Below are 18,994 nucleotides of genomic sequence, written 5' to 3' on the forward strand. Positions count from 1 at the left end.
TTCGCAATCATCCGTTCACACTCTTCATCTTGCTGTTTGTCACAAGCATGTGGAAATAATAACGAGAAGGAGTAGAAATAGACTCGTAGGAATGGGGGAAAATCGGAAAAAATTAATTTATTTTATTATTATTTGAAACTTCAAGGGCCTTCGCATACATATCTAGGCGGGCAGTCATATTAAAATTCCATTTGTCTCTCACTTGACGACACAAATTCAAATCTATTTCCACAATAAGCAATCCTTCTCTATTTTTTGAAAGACCAGGTGTTCTGGATCCATCAGGGGCCGTCACATAACTAGAACCATAATAGGATCTGGATTTCTTTTCATTCTGCACATAAAATTGTTCAACGCCAACTCTGTTAATGCTGCATGTAAAATAGTTGTTGGCAATTGCGGCATTACGAGCTTCGATACCCCAAAATGTTTCACCAAATTCAGCTATTGTCGCTGATGGGTTAAAAACTATTTGAGCGCCGTTGAGAGCGAACATTAGCCAATTCAATGCCTGATGACGACCATAGCAAATGTTTACGGCAATCTTACCGTATTTCGTCTCGAAAACCGGATGTCCAGTGTTACCAGGCGCGTAATATGACGTTTCACTGAAACTCCCAACACTGGGTAGATGATTTTTACGATGTTTTCCCATATAATTCCCAGTCTCATCTGCTGTATTCCACCACACACCATCCTCATCTTTTTCTAGAATGGGAGATATAATTACCATTTCATATTTTCTTGCCAACTTACTAAGGAACAAAGTACTTGGTCCATTTGTTGCTGATTCTGCAAATTCCGCCCATTTTTCTTTTTCTTTTGTGTACAGAAAAAACGGCATCGTCCATGCTTCTTGCAAGCAAATGATGCGAACATTTTCTGTCGCTGCTACTGCTATTATTTTTTCAATTTTATCGAATATCGCCTTCCTTTGTTCACAAACTGCGCTATCAGTAGGCAAAACAATCGAATGTTGAATTAAACCTAACCTCAAAATGTTTGGTTTTCTAACCTCTTTCGCTGCAGAGAAAGAATAAGCTGCAACTTCAAAGTTATTCTTCTCACTTTCATTTTTAGTTGATTCTAAAAGTTGTAACTCGCAATGATCTTCTCGTCCGTAGTAGATTTTGTTGAACTGTTTTAATTGGTCATTATTTAAACACTTTTTAATTATACTGTCCAGATTATACATGTTTGTTTAGTTCTACGTGCGTTGGAGTTAAATAGCTAATTACCTACGTAACTTATGTAAGACACTGGGAGTAAATATTTGCTGTGTTGATTTATTCAAAGTTATAGGTAGGTAGGTACCTAGTTAAGTACAGCGTAGGTACATTGAAAGCTTGATGTAGGTATAGGCCCAGAATGCCTCGATATCTTGTCTCGGCATTTACATAATATTCATACCTAAGGCTGTGTACACAGTCTCAGCTTAAAATCCGGCAACGAATTAATATTCGTTGCCGGATTTTAAGCTTATATTTTGATTTAAATGTTTTTTTGTTTTTTATTTTTTTGTTTGTCATAATATAGCCAGATGTTATTTCGTTTAAGGTTCACTAAACACATTGAAAAATGTAGTAACTTTATTGTAATTTGACATTGTGGCTAATTCCTTTGTACACAATCTCTAGACTAAACTAAAATATCACGTCTAAATCTATTGCTATCCCTTTCATAATGTTGCTTGCGGAAAAGGAAAGCACTAGATTTAGACCTGTTAATTTAGTTTAGTTTAGAGATTGTGTACTAGAGAATCGGCCCCAATAGCTCCACATCTATCTAGAAGACAATTTATTGATTTCTTTGAGTCTCGAGAATGCATTATCAATATCTTATCTTTTCCATTTCGGTCTTCAGTTGGTTTTTCTATACCTCACGGAAAAGAGATGAGTGATGACGTCTCTATTTCGTGATCTACCTAGGTACATCATACATGATAGAGATTTACTAGGACTTAAAGAATTTCACAATTTTGGAGAGCTTTAGTATTTTCGATCCTTAAAAATGTGAGGTGATTAAAATTTTTATGCTATGTGCACACATCTTTACAAACTACATAGCTAAGTAAATAACGCACGTCTATATTATTTGGGCTTGTTGTATAAACAACGATAAAACAAATATTTTTAAGCAGTGTTAACTTATCACCAAGGGCCTAAGGTCATCGGGATCCTGTAACTAGCAGACACAAACAGTTTTGAATGCATCCAGTATAACCGGTGGGGCTATTTAAAGGCGCGAACGATCGAGAACGACCAGTCGTTAAAGCTAACTCCATAGCGGTCGGTAATCTATTACCATGGACGGGGAAACTCCAAGCCTTGAAGCCATTATTAACAACAACCTCAGCAGTAGAGACCTCGACGAGTTCAACAGAATATACTATGGAAGGAAAAATCATATGGAAATCAAGATAAAAGAGTCTTCGATCGCTGCAGCGAAAGACAATGACTTCGAAGTTGCTGCTTACGCATTCCCTGCAAAAAAAGAATCTACACGACCCCCAAGGATTGTCAAGGTAGGCGTTATCCAACATTCAATTGCCATACCAACTGACCGTCCCATTAACGAGCAGAAAAATGCGATCCTTGCTAAAGTGAAGAAAATAATTGACGTCGCCGGCCAGGAGGGGGTGAATATCCTCTGCTTCCAAGAGCTTTGGAATATGCCCTTCGCGTTTTGTACTCGAGAGAAGATTCCTTGGTGTGAGTTCGCCGAATCAGCAGAAGATGGTCCCACTACTCGCTTCCTACGAGAATTGGCTATTAAGTACGCTATGGTTATAGTTTCGTCCATCCTCGAAAGAGACGAGAATCATGCTGACGTTTTATGGAACACGTCCGTCGTAATCAGTGACACAGGCAACGTTATTGGCAAGCACCGTAAGAACCACATTCCTAGAGTTGGTGATTTCAATGAATCTAATTATTACATGGAAGGTAATACGGGGCATCCAGTTTTCGCGACCCGTTATGGTAAGATTGCCGTGAACATCTGTTTCGGGCGTCACCACGTTTTGAATTGGATGATGTTTGGCCAAAATGGAGCTGAAATTGTTTTCAATCCGTCAGCGACTATCGCCGCTGAAGCTGGGAGTGAGTATATGTGGAATATTGAAGCTAGAAACGCTGCAATTACTAATTGCTACTTCACAGCTGCTATAAATAGGGTTGGATACGAGGAATTCCCTAATGAATTCACATCGGCTGATGGCAAGCCAGCTCACAAGGATTTGGGACTTTTCTACGGTTCGAGCTACTTCACTGGGCCTGACGGTGTAAGGTGCCCAGGTCTATCCCGTACAAAGGACGGTCTCCTCATGGCGGTAATGGATTTGAACATGAACAGGCAGATCAGAGATCGTCGCTGCTATTACATGACGCAGCGTTTGGACATGTACGTGGACAGTCTAAAGAAGGTTCTGGACTTAGATTTCAAGCCTCAAGTTGTACACGAGACTGAGAAGTAAGAAGATCCATCTAAGACTGTATACTTATTATCTTAGAGACTATATTACTTATTATGTATTTTTCGATTTACAATTAAAACATTAGATTTAAGTAGTGATCCCAAAAACTTACAATTATTATTCAAGACTTTTTAAATAAGAGAATTTTAAACAATCAATATTGTAAGCTTTCTTACACCGATTTAATTAAAATGATGTAAGTAGGTACCTACCTAAATAAAATAATTAAATTGCGTACCTAGTGGCAAAAAAATTGTTTTCTCATTTACGGTAGATCCTGATTTCTTAGTCACATGTGAATTTTATCACAGAATAGGTATATCAGTACCTACCCTTATTATAAATGCGAAAGTGTGTTTGTTTATTGCTTTGTTGGTTTGTCCTTCAGTCACGTCGCAACGGTGCAACGGATTGACGTGATTTTTTGCATGGGTAACTATAGACAAAGACCTGTGAGAGTAACATAGGCTACTTTTTATCCCGGAAAATCAAAGAGTTCCCACCGGATTTTTAAAACCTAAATCCACGCGTACAAAGTCGCGGGCATCAGCTAGTATATAACAAGTATTAATACAGCTTCGGAGGACACTTGAAGATCATTAAAATACTTCTATTTGAGATCACAACTGTTTTATTTTATTAAAGTTACAAAATACAAAATTAGTACAAGAAGCCATGACACTACATTATTGCATCATCAAAAATCACAGACTCACAGAAAACATAGACTAATGAACATACTTACACAGACCAGTGAAATCTCTCTGATTAAATTGCCATCAACAATAAGTAATTGATTTTATCAACTTCAGAGTCAGTAATTTTAGGGCTGAGACGGGGTGGAGTAGAGTCAAGTGTTTTTATAAAAGCTTAATGCTCAGCTTTAGGTACTTAAAGAACATAGGTAAAGATGGTAAAGGCAAAGTTTTACGATATGAGCATACCTACCGTTGTGATTCTACTGGAAATAAAGGGCTATGCGTTGCTGCGTGCTGCTCAACAGCTGTTGGAATGCCGTATGCCAAACAATGATATTAGAAGATTTTCTTCTAATATCATTGATGCCAAAGTAAATAAAGCTTAGTTTGAGTTAAGACGCTTTCTGAATGATTAAAACAAACAGAGACAGACAACCCCATTCCACAATTATGGAGAAACGTGTATCTGATACCTAAGTAATAGGTAATGATAACATCCGGTATTTATCTACAATTACTATCACGCCACTATATTTTACTTGATTACCACACAGGACGAACTTAATTAAGTTCTCTTATCAATTTCATTGACTGATATGTTATCTCTTATCAGTTTGTTTGTTTGAGTAAGAACTAGAATCTAGATGATGCCTGCGAGTGCGACGTCATCCACGTGGATTTGATTTTTAAATCCAATCGGACCTGTTTCATTTTCAGGATTAACAAAACCGGTCAAGTGCGAGTCAGAGTCGCAAATTTCTCTATATTCTATCAACTTGAACTGCGTAGTTAGGTACCAGATGTTAAATAAATTTATACAAGTATAGTCTAGACCAGTGCAAATCTGCGTTGTTTATGCGATTAGGTGCACTTAGCATACCAATTGATTGCGTAGGTAATTTATTTAAATGTGATAAAATAATACCTACTCACTTCTAGATAGGTACTAAGTGTGGATGCAATAGATTCTATTAGATACCTATAGGTACTATTATTTACTAGAACTTACAACATAAATCTAAAAACTTCAGACATTGAACTGTGTCGTGGAAGTTCTTCGTTCATGCCATTGGCAGGTGATATAACTTAGTAGGTAGGCTATCATTATCAAGCATTGAGGTTTTAGGTAGACCTTTCCTAGGCTATACATCAATCTTAGTCCATAGAAAAGGTAATTGTTTTTTTAGGTAAGTACCTCCCTACCCGCAGTCGGGTTCAAGGCATAAGATTAAAATATTATTACTTATTATTTTGGTATCATCGTAAACAATTAATATTTTGTTGTCAAATACAACGATAACAGACTTTGTTGGTGTTACATTTTTAAAATAATTAATTTATAAGATAACTGCAGTTTAATTTCTGACTTTCTTTTAAGAGCGACGACCCCTTCATTGCAGTGGCGACTAGGTGCCTCATACCCTGATTGCCATCTCAAACTTTTTACGAGCCTCAATAGCTCAACCGGTATAGGAGTGGACTGAAAACCGAACGGACTGAAAAGGTCGACGGTTCAAATTCCGCCCGTTGCACTATTGTCGTACCTACTCCTAGCACAAGCTTGACGCTTAATTGGAGAGGAAAGGGGAATATTAGTCATTTAATATGGCTAATATTCTTTATATTAAAAAAAAAAAAAAAAAACTGTCGCGGGCTATACATACCTTGCACCAAACCAGAGTGAACTGTGACCAAACCCTACGGTTAGGACCCAAGGATTCTACAATCCTGTCCATTCTTTGTACTCATCCGTAAACGTAAGAAACCATCAAACCTAGAACGTTCCGATTTGTCATTTAACTCCCGATCCCTAAAAAAAGCTTGAAACTAAAAGCTCGCGAAACTGCAGCAAGAATTAAGTTTCACAGTAATTTTCTCACTCTCCGCGAGAGATGTCGCTAATGTGCCGTTTTCGGATGTCGCGCCATCTAGTCATCGTGAAGGCCAAGTTATGAGGGTAGTTTGCATTAACTTTATCTAGTGTGGGATAAGGGTGGTTTCTGTGTGGCAAGTTGTTAGGTAAGTTGGTTACTGTCTTCTAGTGCTCTTGTGGAGTGTTACAGCGCGTGACATCCATTACAATAATGATGTGTTTTTCCCTAGGGGTGCCAGAATTTTTATTTTATTTTATGGTTCAGTCCTTATGACTGTCTGTCACAGAAGAAGGAGCTGCTCTGAGGAGACGAGGTGCACGAGGAGGAAGGAAGCGACGAGGAGGAGGATGCGACGAGCGCAGAGGAGGGGAGCCAGAGCGAGGCTGGATGACAGATATGCAATAACAGGAGAGGATATGGGTAACTGGAGACACCACGAACGGTGACGGGAATTTCCCGTATCTGTGACGTCTGCCCCAGAATGGGGAGAGTGACTTGACGGGGACAAGGAAGCTGAAAGACAACTTGTAGAGAGCCAAGATGGCGCCCTGGGAAAGAACTATCGAGCAAGTACCGAACAGGCGCCCTCCCGCGTTTCGGCCCTTATAATCGCGAGGTAGGTAGGTAGCAGTAGCGTGCACAAGGTTTGGTTTTGAAGCCAGGGTAGGCACTAGTTAAGTAGGAGCCTGTTTACTGGCAGGTCATAATGAAAAATATGCATTGAGCTTTACAACTGGGGTAAGCAGTGCATTTATGCCTCTATGACCTGCACGCCACTGGTAGGTAGATAGGTACCCACTAAGTGCGGATAGTTTCTATTAGATTACTATGATTTACTAGAACCTTTTATCTTACAACATTAATCTAAAATCCAGATATTCAACTGCGTCGTGGAAAAACCTACTAATACCTCTACTAATAATCTACTTAAAATCTAAATATATAAAAGGAAAAGGTGAGTGACTGACTGACTGACTGATCTATCAACACACAGCTCAAACTACTGGACGGATCGGGCTGAAATTTGGCATGCAGATAGCTATTATGACCTAGGCATCCGCTAAGAAAGGATTTTTGAAAATTCAACCCCTAAGGGGGATGAATAGGGGTTTGAAATTTGTGTAGTCCACGCGGACGAAGTCGCGAGCATAAGCTAGTTATTTATAAATTTCCTTGAAGTGTAGGTAAAACGCTATATAAATTATAAAATATACGAAAGTTTATTTTTTATTTTTGGCAGCCCTATAAACAACTAGGTCGACTGCGGCCGGAAGTCACCGGAGCGCTCCACACTTCACTAATGTACCAACCCTGTGTCCCTGATAGGTGCTTACTGCTTTTACACTTTTTCCACTGCATTTAGGTGTTCTGGCGCCTCCAAGAGATTTATAATTACTTAATTGTCTTTTTTCGCTGTTTGTCTTCAAATAGGGGTTAAAAATAGGGTTGAATATATAAACAGCTAGAGCTTAAAATATCCATACAGACAGACATACCATAATACTAGGGTTTACGGAACCGGTCCTTTTTTGAGAACCGGGAATTTCGGTACTTTTACCCAAAGGAACCGGGATTTCCCGGTTCTTTCGGGAATTTCGGTTTCTTCATAGTTTTTTTTATATAAAACAAGTTTTACGCTGTAGAACTCATAAAAGTAAACCGCAATACGCTTTAAAAGCATTTTTTATTGGAACTTATATTGTGTGAGTTTAAAAATAAAATAAAACTAGAATCAATCAAGTCTTTTCATATTTTGCTTCTATTTTCTATTCAGCATTTAACTCATCTTCTTTCGTCAAAGCAATGTTTAGTACTTCAAGTACTTCAGAGTCACGGTCACGGTCTCTCGTCGGTTCACCTTGTGAGCTTGGTACTGGTAAGGCTTGAGCTGGATATGCTGTGGTTGTTGAGGTTTTAGTGCGGCTTAGCAATGATACTATTCCGTTGCACATTTCATCATTGCTTGGGTGAGGAAATACTGTTAAATCTTCATCATTTTGTTGAAGGAAATAATTTTCTGCAAGTAATTCAGCGTCGCAGTAGCAAAATTGAGACGCCTTTCTGTGTATCGTTTTTTTAACATTTTGAATATTTTTTCGGCCACATAGTTATTTTCAATATTTGCTAATTTTCTTAGTGCAAATTTAATTGCAACATCTGCTGTCAATAATGTAGAATCATGACGACATAAAGCCTCTAAGGTATAGGCTTGTTAAGTTACCGCGCGCTATTTATTTTAGCGCTGAACTTAGTTTTGAACTTTAGAACAGTAGAAAGTATAAAAAAGTAAAGTTAGATTATGTATGTAATAGTAGCGTGAATCATGTACCTAATTAAGATAAAATTCCCGAAAGTACCGAAAGAACCGGGAAATCAAATTGATTTCCCGGTTCATTTTTACTGACAAAAGTACCGGGAATTCTCGGTACTTTCGAGACCGGGATTTCCCGGTTCTGAACCCTACATAATACATGCGAAAGGTTGTCATTTATATAGTTGAACCTAATTCTGTATCTACATGTCTTGATGCTTAACAAAGATCGCTTGCATCCTGAAGTACAAATACCTACTTAATTAGAACGTTTTTATTGGACAACCTCAACCTTCCATTGAAAAATATGTATAGGTACAGATGATTTCAATAGTATAGGTATCTAGAATACTGTAAAATACTTGCCAAAAAGGCTAAATACAACACCAAAACATGACCTAAACACTAACTCGACGACAAAAACAAACGAAAAAGATACAAGGTAGGTAATTATATACTTATTATGTATTTTGATTTCACAGGTTTATATCTAATTTCAGTCTACAGGCTTGCTGATTTGAAAAGTTCATTTAAGGAAAAAGTCACGTCTACACTCGACACCAAGATCTGAAAATTCGATTAAAAACATAATCATTTTTCGCTTTTGCTGTTTGTTTCTTGCGATGCGTAATTAAGGCCATTACGTTTTTTGGAAGAAAGATGGCCGCGATACCGTTTCCGGCGGGACTTTTTTAATTTTTCATCTGCGGTCGGGCGGTTTGTTCCAATTTTTCCACTAATTTCTCATTTAACTTGGCCGCACGTTTTGCTCGGGGGTGATTATTTTTCATACTAATAAATTATACTGTGTGTTTTAATGATTTAGTTGTTGATTGAACTAATAACACTGTCTAAAATTCCTGGTCATAATAATAATCAAAAATTGTTTAAGTATATCATGTATGACAACTAGCTGGTCATACACGATCAAGTTTGCAGCGGGTAAACTTGACGGTGGGCTATGAGAGCTCTTGTAAACGGTAAGTTTCTTCAACAGTGGTTACACCCATAAGAAAACGTGCAAGCTTGTACATGGCACGGCAATTAAGCTACCGGGCGACACAACGGCCGGTGCTTTCTGTTCAATGACATCATATATTTCATCATTATTCAGACATCAGTAAATTTGTATTAGATATTCAGCTGGCTGCTTGGAATAATACACCAAAGCTTAGGAAAAAGCCCCAAGGAGTGGTTGCTTATCCCAAAAATATCCTTGAACTCATCATTGAAAAGAGAAGGCAAAGAAAAAAGTGGCATCATTCGAGATCTCCACTTGATAAAAGGGTGCTGAATTACTTGACTAAGGCACTAAAGAAACAAATCAAAAACTTTAATGATTCGTCAACCTACAGTTATCTCCAAAGCCTCACGAGTGAAAGGAGTACCGACTATTCACTTTGGAAAGCAACTAGGAATTTAAAAAGATCATGTATGCATATTCCTCCAATTAAAGAAGAAAATGGAATGTGGGCAAGAAATAGTGAGCAAAAAGCTAAAAGATTTGCAGAACATCTTAAAAAAAATATTTCAACCAAACGAAGGAGAGCACATTGATTTTTCTACGATGGAAACAAATCAAGAAAACTCTCCCATTAAACTAGTAACGCCTAAGGAAATACTCAGTATGATTAATAAACTGAACTTAAAAAAAACTCCAGGATATGATCTTGTTACTAAAGAAATCCTGCGAAACCTTCCAAAAAAAGGAATCGTAAAATTAAAGACGCTGATTAATGCAGCATTTAGAATTAAGCACGTCCCTGATTTGTGGAAAGTTGCAGAAGTAATTATGATCGCCAAACCAGGCAAACCACCAAATGAGGTTACATCATACAGACCAATTTCTCTGCTACCAATTATCTCAAAACTTTTTGAGAAGCTACTGCTCAGCAGGTTGAAACCTATATTAGATGAGAAAAATCTGATTCCTGACCATCAGTTTGGATTCAGGGAAAAGCACTCGACAATCGATCAAGTACACAGAATAACAAATATAATTGAAAGAACACTAGAAGAAAAGAAAGTCTGTTCAACCGTATTTCTTGATGTAGCACAAGCCTTTGATAAAGTCTGGCATGAAGGTCTTGTTCAGAAACTTAAAGTATTACTTCCTCAACCATTTGCAAACATATTAGAATCATATATATCTGATAGAGTATTTCGAGTGAGGCAAGAGGAAGCTTACTCCAAACTCAAGGTGATCAAAGCTGGAGTACCTCAAGGAAGCGTTCTGGGACCTGTCCTTTATCTCCTGTACACGTGTGATGTTCCACAACCCGATCACAATACCATCGCTACTTTTGCCGATGATACTGCTATCATAGCTGTGGGTAATACTCACCAGGAGGCATCGGGAAAAGTTCAAATAGCTCTAAATTAACTACATAAATGGACGAAAAAATGGAGAATAAGACTTTACGATTCCAAGTCTACCCATATTGATTTTACTAATAAAATACCAAAATATTATCCCATTTATATTGACCAACAAAAGATACCCTATGCTAACACGGCAAAATATCTTGGAATGACTCTTGACAGTAAGCTACGCTGGAAAGCACATGTCAAGAAGAAAAAAGAAGAGCTAGAGATACGGTACAAAAAATTGTACTGGCTCATGGGCAGAAACTCATCACTGTCAACTAAAAATAAGATACTATTATACAAACAAGTCCTAATGCCAGTGTGGACTTATGGTATCCAGTTGTGGGGCTGTACCAGAAAGACCAATTTACTAATAATTCAGCGATTCCAAAATAAAGTGCTTAGGGGTATTGTCAATGCACCCTGGTACGTCAGGAATGTAGACATTCATCGCGATCTCCAAATGGGCTTCGTGGACACAGCTATTAGCAAACACGCTAAATCCCACGAACGCAGGCTCCATGAACATGTTAACGTCGAGGCTATCCAGCTCCTCGACAACACAGACCTAATACGTAGACTTAAGAGGACTAAGCCTTTTGAGCTAGTGTAGTTATAGTGAAAGTGTAGTGCTAGTGCAAATCAAAGATCACACGAACAAAGTGAAAGCATAGTGCTAGTGCAATTTAAAGAACACAAGAACAAAGTGTCTTCCAATAAGGTATCTTAACTATAAACTAAGCTAAGTCAATGGACAGATTCTTAGGTATAAGTACGTTTATAAGTTTAGGTTAATATAATATTGCTTATTAGCCTCTTTCATAGGCTAGATTGTAATGGTAGTAAAGTACTGGTGACAGTGCTTTACGACAAAAAAAAAAAAAATTATTCAGACATCAGAATATTTGAAGAAAAAGATCTAAATAATTTTTAAATACTTAAATTATTTAAAATTGCGGAACCGGTAGGATTCGAACCTGCGTCTTCTGGGATCGTAAAAATATATTAAAATATATAAATATAATAAAAGCAACTATTCAGCCTCAGATAGAGTAATACCTACTACTTATGGAAGTTTTTTGCAGAATCTCTAAAAAGTGTCTCTGAAAATGCGCACTGAAGTGAGAACCTCCTCCTTTTCCTGAAAGTCGGTTAGAATTATCTTACACCCTCTCAGTCGGCTGAAATCGAATAAACCTTTACCCATTCTTTATTACCATTTCGCAGGCTTATATTTTCTCACCTCACCATTGAGTTACAGACCATAGAGGTGCAGACTTCATACATTATGCATCAAAATCTATAGGTACCTAATTCTTCTGCTTTTCTTAATATATGGTTTTTTCGAGTACCATATTAGCACAATGCGCTTTGCCATTCTCAAGTAGCTTGAAAGAGGCACAACTGAGATTGGACGGTAAAAATGTGCGGTTAAAATCTTAAACTGTACTGTAAAAGAAGGGTTAAATTAATTGTTTCAACTTTCTATGTATTACGGTTCCTAAGATACAGCTCACAGACAGACGGACGGACGAACGGACAGCGGTGGCTTACTAATAAGGTCATATGGCACCCTTCGGGTACTGATTCCTAAAAAGCACGACTGGTCCATTAGTTCAAAATCAGACTGAAGGTCCAAACGTACTAGGTACTGCACTAGGTAGGTACGTTGTGTTATAGGTACTGCGCTGCGCAACGCGACGCGACGCAGCATCGCCTTGCTCCATATAAGTCGCTCAAGTGCGCTTTGCTCGATACAAACTATATAATATTTTGACGTGCTTCGTCGCGTCGAATCGCGTCATGCAGCGCAGCGTACGTGCGTTTGGACCTTTAGGCAGTTTTGTAGAACATTATCGCCTCTAGTACATAATACTCTATGTCTACTAGTACAAATTGAATCTACTCGTATATCGCAGGTGTGGCACCAGTTTTCGAAATGGAGTATATTCTAAATTCACTCCACGTTTGACAAGGCTCGTTTCGGAGGACGCGGTTTTAGGCGGCTTTTTAAAATAGACCCCGATACAGCATGGACTACGAAATCTGGCAAACGTGACAGATTTGACGAGATGGAGAGAAAAGTATAGATTTACTGAAAAAGGAAATTGAACAACACGCTCAATAACTGCAAGTAGGGTTGAATATCAAATAGGTATAGGTATATAATAATAGGTACAAAATCAAATATCTTAGAGGAATTGGTCAACTTATAGCTAACTAATCAACAACTTCTACTAAAAGTAACTAAGTATATAATTATCATCTTATACCTACTACCTATATCAACACTCTTCCACCGTTTGAAAGAACTGAGCCAGCAAAAGGTCCATGTGTTCTGCTTTATATACTAAGTAGGTACCTACCTACCTAACTTAAAACTACGGAGAAGATGAAACCTTTTTTTTTAATATTTATTTTTGCGGGGGCTTTATCGCATTGCGATTATGTCGCAAACCTAATTGGCGATTTTTAGTTCACTCTAATATCATACCTACAAGTCAATGAATAATTGAGACTGCATTATAAATTTATAAATCAATCATAATAGAAATAGAAAAGATTAATTTTCAGGTAGGTCCCTAGTGAGGTTACGATTCGCGCAACCCCCGTCACTCGTATGATTTTTAACAATGTAACGGCTCTAGTGATGCCATCGACACAGGCTCCGTTTCATTTCCTGCTCGTCCGATGCCCGTCCGCTGGAGGTTCCCAACCATTGGAAAAAATGTCTCACTATTACACCAACTTGATTTGACTACGGATAGCGAGAGACGTGGAGCATCCTTTTGTCTAATAAAAATAACGTTTATTTTGTTGTAGTTGATATCCACGACTTCGTCTGCGTGGATATAGATTTTTTAATCCCTCGGGAACTCTTTTTCGGGATTTTCCGTGATAAAAAGAAGCCTATATGTTAAATAAGTGTGTACATAAACTATCTCCATTCCAAATTTCAGCCAAATCTAACCAGGAGGTAATTCTTTGCGTAAAAGAGTAACAAACACATACACACACACACACCCTCCTCATACACACATACGCATATACAAAAACACACCACACACAAACATACACACATACACACACACATACACGCACAGAGATTTAAACTTTAGACTTTATAATAAGTATTAGTGTACTAGGTGATACCCGCGACTTCGTCTGCGTGAATTTCGGTTTTTAAAAATCCTGTAGGAACTCTTTGATTTCCCGGAATAAAAAGTAGCCTTTATCCTTCCCGGGATGCAAGCTATCTCTGTAATAAAGTTCGTCAAAATCGGTTGAACAAATGGACCGTGAAAAGCTAGCAGACAGACAGACAGACACACTTTTGGATTTATAATATTGGTATGGATTAGGCAAAATGCTTAAAAGTTTGAAACTCTACAGCTACTCTATGTCGTTCTCTGTTCTATATCGCCGCCGCCAAATTGAAAAGCACACTCCAAAACCCCTTTAGTGGCACGAACGCCGCACAATGGATCACACACCCCACGGTTTTATCTTTTTAAAAATTTGACGTGCGGAAACCTATGGCGGAAACTTTCAGGAACCCCTGAGCCACTATGTGCTTACTACACACCTACGTAAAATATTACTTTCTACACACGTGACTTAGGTCGTTATTTTTTTCCTCAGATTCGGTGGATCATCTTCTTCTCGCGTCGATCCCTCAATGCGCATCGTGGCTCCCTCGAGATATCACTTTCTTCACGATGTTGCACCACTTTTCCCTGTTGGAGGCCTTACGGAAGGCATTGCAGAAGGGTGTATCGACCGCTTCTCTTATGGTCGGACCAGACGTCTCGGGCTTTGTCCGCGGGGTCTCTTTCCTCCTTTCGTAGGATCATATTGAGTGACTATTTCATGAGATTGTGCCTAGGAATTTAATAGGTGGAATATTACATACTTTAGTACTGTTTACATAATTTCTGATAGTTTCACATCATTAAGGGATCTATTCTTTGGCAGGCACGATGTTATAACTTTGTATCATTCAAATGCCTGGTTCAAAATGAGTAGCAAACATGTCTTCGTGTGGCAATAGTATTTAAGTTATAACATACTAGCTTATGCTCGCGACTTCGTCCGCGTGGACTACACAAATTTCAAACCCATATTTCACCCCTTTAGGGGTTGAATTTTCAAAAATACTTTCTTAGCGGGCGCCTACATCATAATAGCTATCTACATGCCAATTTTCAGGCCGATCCGTCCAGTAGTTTGAGCTGATAGTCCAGTAGGTGTGCGTTGATAGATCAGTCAGTCAGTCAGTCAGTCACCTTTTCCTTTTATATATTTAGATTAAGTGGGACGCCTCCGCCAGCCCGCTCCTTGGTAACTAGCACTCAGCATAGCATTCTAATCTGGCCACTGGATCAACCTTTAAATCGTGAAAAGAAAATATCACTTTCCTTACAAAAATAATGTTTGAGAAAGTGTTAGGAGGACTAGAAGATTTTTTCACAATTTAAGTTTGGTACTGTGACGGGGTAGACCGTCACTAGGTAGAAATGAAAAAAAGACCAGGGTCGTGAATCAATTCCCTTTAATCAAACTCTTTCACCGCACTACACTGCAGAATTGAGCTAGTAAACGAGGGAACTGGCCTGACGCGTGTAGTTAGGGCCCTGCCGGCACGCTCGGGTCCAGTGGGTCCTCAGGGTAGGAGGTCACGTCCCAGGCACGCCACACAACACCCCACTAGCCCCATACCGAGTTGTTATTCTAAGCCCCACACTAACACAAAGTCCCTTACGGTGCCTTACTTGTAAGTTGTAACGTATTAGAAGTTCGAATGTCCTTTCCGACCGTCCTTAATTACATGCTATGAAAATCATAAGGTACCTATAAAATATACTTAACCTAACTTGCCTACCCCATACATGCACCAGGGGGGTTAAAACAAATGTTGGAGGGTATACAAGTTTTATTCTGTGATCCATCATAGCCAGTTATTAAATTACGGCCCTCCGCGACTGGCGACCCATCCAATTATTGTTCTAATTATAATTATTGCACTTTTCTGCTTATTTGCCGACGTTATTCTTACGTGTTTATAGATTTATATTTATAGTAGGTACAGTGGAAACTAGATTAACCGGACTAATTATTGTTGTCGTTAGGGATTCGGATAATCGAAAATCCGGATAATCGAATGTATGAAGAAAAGCGGGTTTTGTGCATAATAATATTACCTATGTAGTTCACTATAATAGTATTTTCAAATTTCAAAGTAAGATAACTATACCAACTGGGATATTATATGAAAGGGTTTTGCCTGTACATTCTAAAACAGATTTTTATTCAGTTTTATGCATAATAGTTTTTGATTTATCGTACAAAATGGCAGAAAAAATACCCAAGTATGGAACCCTCGGTACGGGAGTCTGACTCGCACTTCGCCGAACATTTTCGGTTGGTAGTCCGGATAATCGCGAATCCGTATAACTGAGGGCCGGATAATCGAGTTTAAAAGAAGAAGAAAGAAAGAAAATGCATTTATTTGTTGTTGGTGTCACATATAAAAAAAAATCCAAATGTAACATTTTCATCTGTGACACCACCCCAAATGGGTGTATACAGCTCAGCATAATGTCTTGCATTATATGCGTTACATTATAGCAGTGATAGCCTAGTGGTTACGCTCACGATGTCCAATCCATCAGCCTGTTTGCGTCCACTGCTGGACATAGGCCTTTCCAAGAGCACGCCACCAAACACGGTCCTCAGCCTGTCTCATCCACCCGCTCCCAACCACCTTACCGTAATCGGGAATAGCAGGGCTGCCGGGAACTGGGGCTCCTTTATCTGTTGGCGCTGCTCATTAGAAGTAATGCCCATACTGACCACACTGGGCAGGCGGGTTGGTCAGCGCACGGCTGTAGGCCATTTCGCACCAGTGACGCTGCTGCCCGTCTCTGGTCTGTGTAATTTAAGTTGTCCGCCACCTGTTATTTTTATTTATTTGGGAAAGTAAACAATTACATAATATGTATTATATATTAAAACTATAACTTAAATCTATCGCACAAAGTTGGCAAAATTAACTACACTATCCACAGCTTAGCAATAAGACCAGGGCGACACAATGAGAACAATACGATCGAGATAAGATCCCGGGCACGCACCTCAACTTTTGGGAGTTATGTGCGTTTTAAGAAATTAAATATCACTCGCTTTTAACGGTGAAGGAAAACATCGTGAGGAAACCTGCATGCCCGAGCGTTCCCCATAATGTGCTCAAAGGTGTGCGAAGTCTGCCAATGTTCACTAAGCCAGCGTGGTGGACTATGGTCAAACTGTTCTCATATTGAGAGGAGACCCATGCTCAGTAGTGAACCGGCGATGGGCCGATCATGATGATGGTAGGATTAGCAATTCTCGGTTGACGATTGGAAACTAAAATAATAAATAATTCGTTTGGTTGCGTAGTTGATCACTCCCGTGGGCCCCATACGTCATCTGGAAGGGGACCGCCATTGGACAGTTTAAATTTAGAATTACGCCATCCATTTTGACAATGGAGTAACCTGATTAAAGTTTTCATGAGTGAAGAAAATCTGCCCTCGCACACACTGTCCGATTTGCACACGAAGGGTTTCGTAATCCGTACCTCGTTTTGTACTTTTTTTACATGGCGGCCATTCTGAAATTCACCATCTTGGTTTTTTAGTAGGTATTTGTTGTTAAGTATAGTGGCAATAGAAATACACATTCTGTGAATATTTCAACTCTACCTATTGCCACAGTTTTACGATATACCTACATAGTAAACTTTGCTATTACGGTTCATGAGGTGCAGCCCGCTGACAGACAGACGGACGGACAGACAGACGGTATGTTTTAAGTTGTACAGGCTAACAGACACACTTTTGCATATATAACAATAATTACTAGATGATGGTCGCGACGTCGTCCGTGTGGATTTAGGTTTTAAAAAATCTCACAGAAACTTTGATTTTCCGGCATTAAAAAGTTGCCTACGTTCGTCTTCAAGCTAGCAAGCTATCTCTGTACCATTTTAAAATACCTACCGTGACTGGGAACTCTTACCGGGATAAAAATTATGCTATGTCCGTCCCCGGGTTGCAAGTTATCTCTGTACCTACCTACCTGTAGTCTAAATCGGTTAAACGGATTACGGATGGGCCGTGTAGAGGTACTTTCGTATTTATAATATTAGTTTAGTATAGATTAGGTAGGTAACTATAAAATCCCGTCTATTCATTTAGTCCCGCAATAGTATTCCCAAGGGAAAAGCAGAGCGCAAAGGGCGCGACATTTGGCAACAGTTCGCGACCTTTCTAAACGATATGGGACTAAAGGGCATCTCCATAAAAATGGTGGTCTTCCCATTGACATTTTTCTAGGCAAATGTTCCGACTTCCGACTGTTTCGAGTATGGAATATTAAGCAAGCAAGTAGACTTTTGATTTCCGACTTTTTTGATGAGTTTTCATAATTTATACAACCGAAAAAGCTTTAAAATATGCCATGTTCCTAATTTTATCAAACTTAATTATATTATACTATAATTATTATTGTACTGATATACTGGTATATCTTGCAAAGAAAATCCAGCTTGTACACTGAACAATCTTCTAAATATATATAATAGGAAAAGGTGACTGACTGACTGACTGATCTATAAACGCACAGCTCAAACTACTGGACGGATCCTGCTGAAACTTGGCATGCAGATAGCTATTATAATGTAGACATCCGCTAAGAAAGGAAAGCGCACATCCGTGCGCTAATCCAGTGCGGGCGAGCGCGGGTGACTTGCGGGTGTCCGGGGCGTCTCCCCGTCTCATACCCCGATTGCCATCTCAACCTGTCGCGGACTATACCTACATCAATTTCGCAGAAGTAAAATGAAAGAACATCGTTAAACATCTACCCTTTACACCGTTCCAAGGATCTAATAAACCGGAATTATCTTCATAAATCGCGAATTTCGACTCAAACTCATAATTTCATATTATAATTAAGAGGGAATTTTGTTGAGGTTGTAAAACATAGCCAATTAGCTCTGATCTTTCAAATCTTTGCAACTTTGGGGAGAAGGATTTTGTTTTATACTTACCGGTTTACTGATTGTGACCACTTGATGGCAAGTGAGGGTGCTGCGTTCTAAGAAAAAAGGCTATAGGTATATAAATGAATCAGTGGTAGATTCACTTGACGATTAGAAAGTACTTTGTTATGTTTATTTGAATAAAAAAGCCTATTTTATTCTATATCGGTAGAGAATAAGTGATTA

The 18,994-nt window shown here is 38.8% G+C and overlaps 2 pseudogenes; one reads left to right on the plus strand and one right to left on the minus strand.

The window, feature by feature from the left end:
• Positions 1–107: 107 nt before the first annotated feature.
• Positions 108–1,326, minus strand: LOC117990137 (beta-ureidopropionase pseudogene; annotated as a pseudogene).
• A 912-nt stretch (positions 1,327–2,238) lies between these two features.
• On the plus strand, positions 2,239–3,633 carry LOC117990135 (beta-ureidopropionase pseudogene; annotated as a pseudogene).
• Positions 3,634–18,994: the final 15,361 nt, after the last annotated feature.

Source organism: Maniola hyperantus, chromosome 17, assembly GCF_902806685.2.
Source record: "Maniola hyperantus chromosome 17, iAphHyp1.2, whole genome shotgun sequence".
Classification (NCBI taxonomy): domain Eukaryota; kingdom Metazoa; phylum Arthropoda; class Insecta; order Lepidoptera; family Nymphalidae; genus Maniola; species Maniola hyperantus.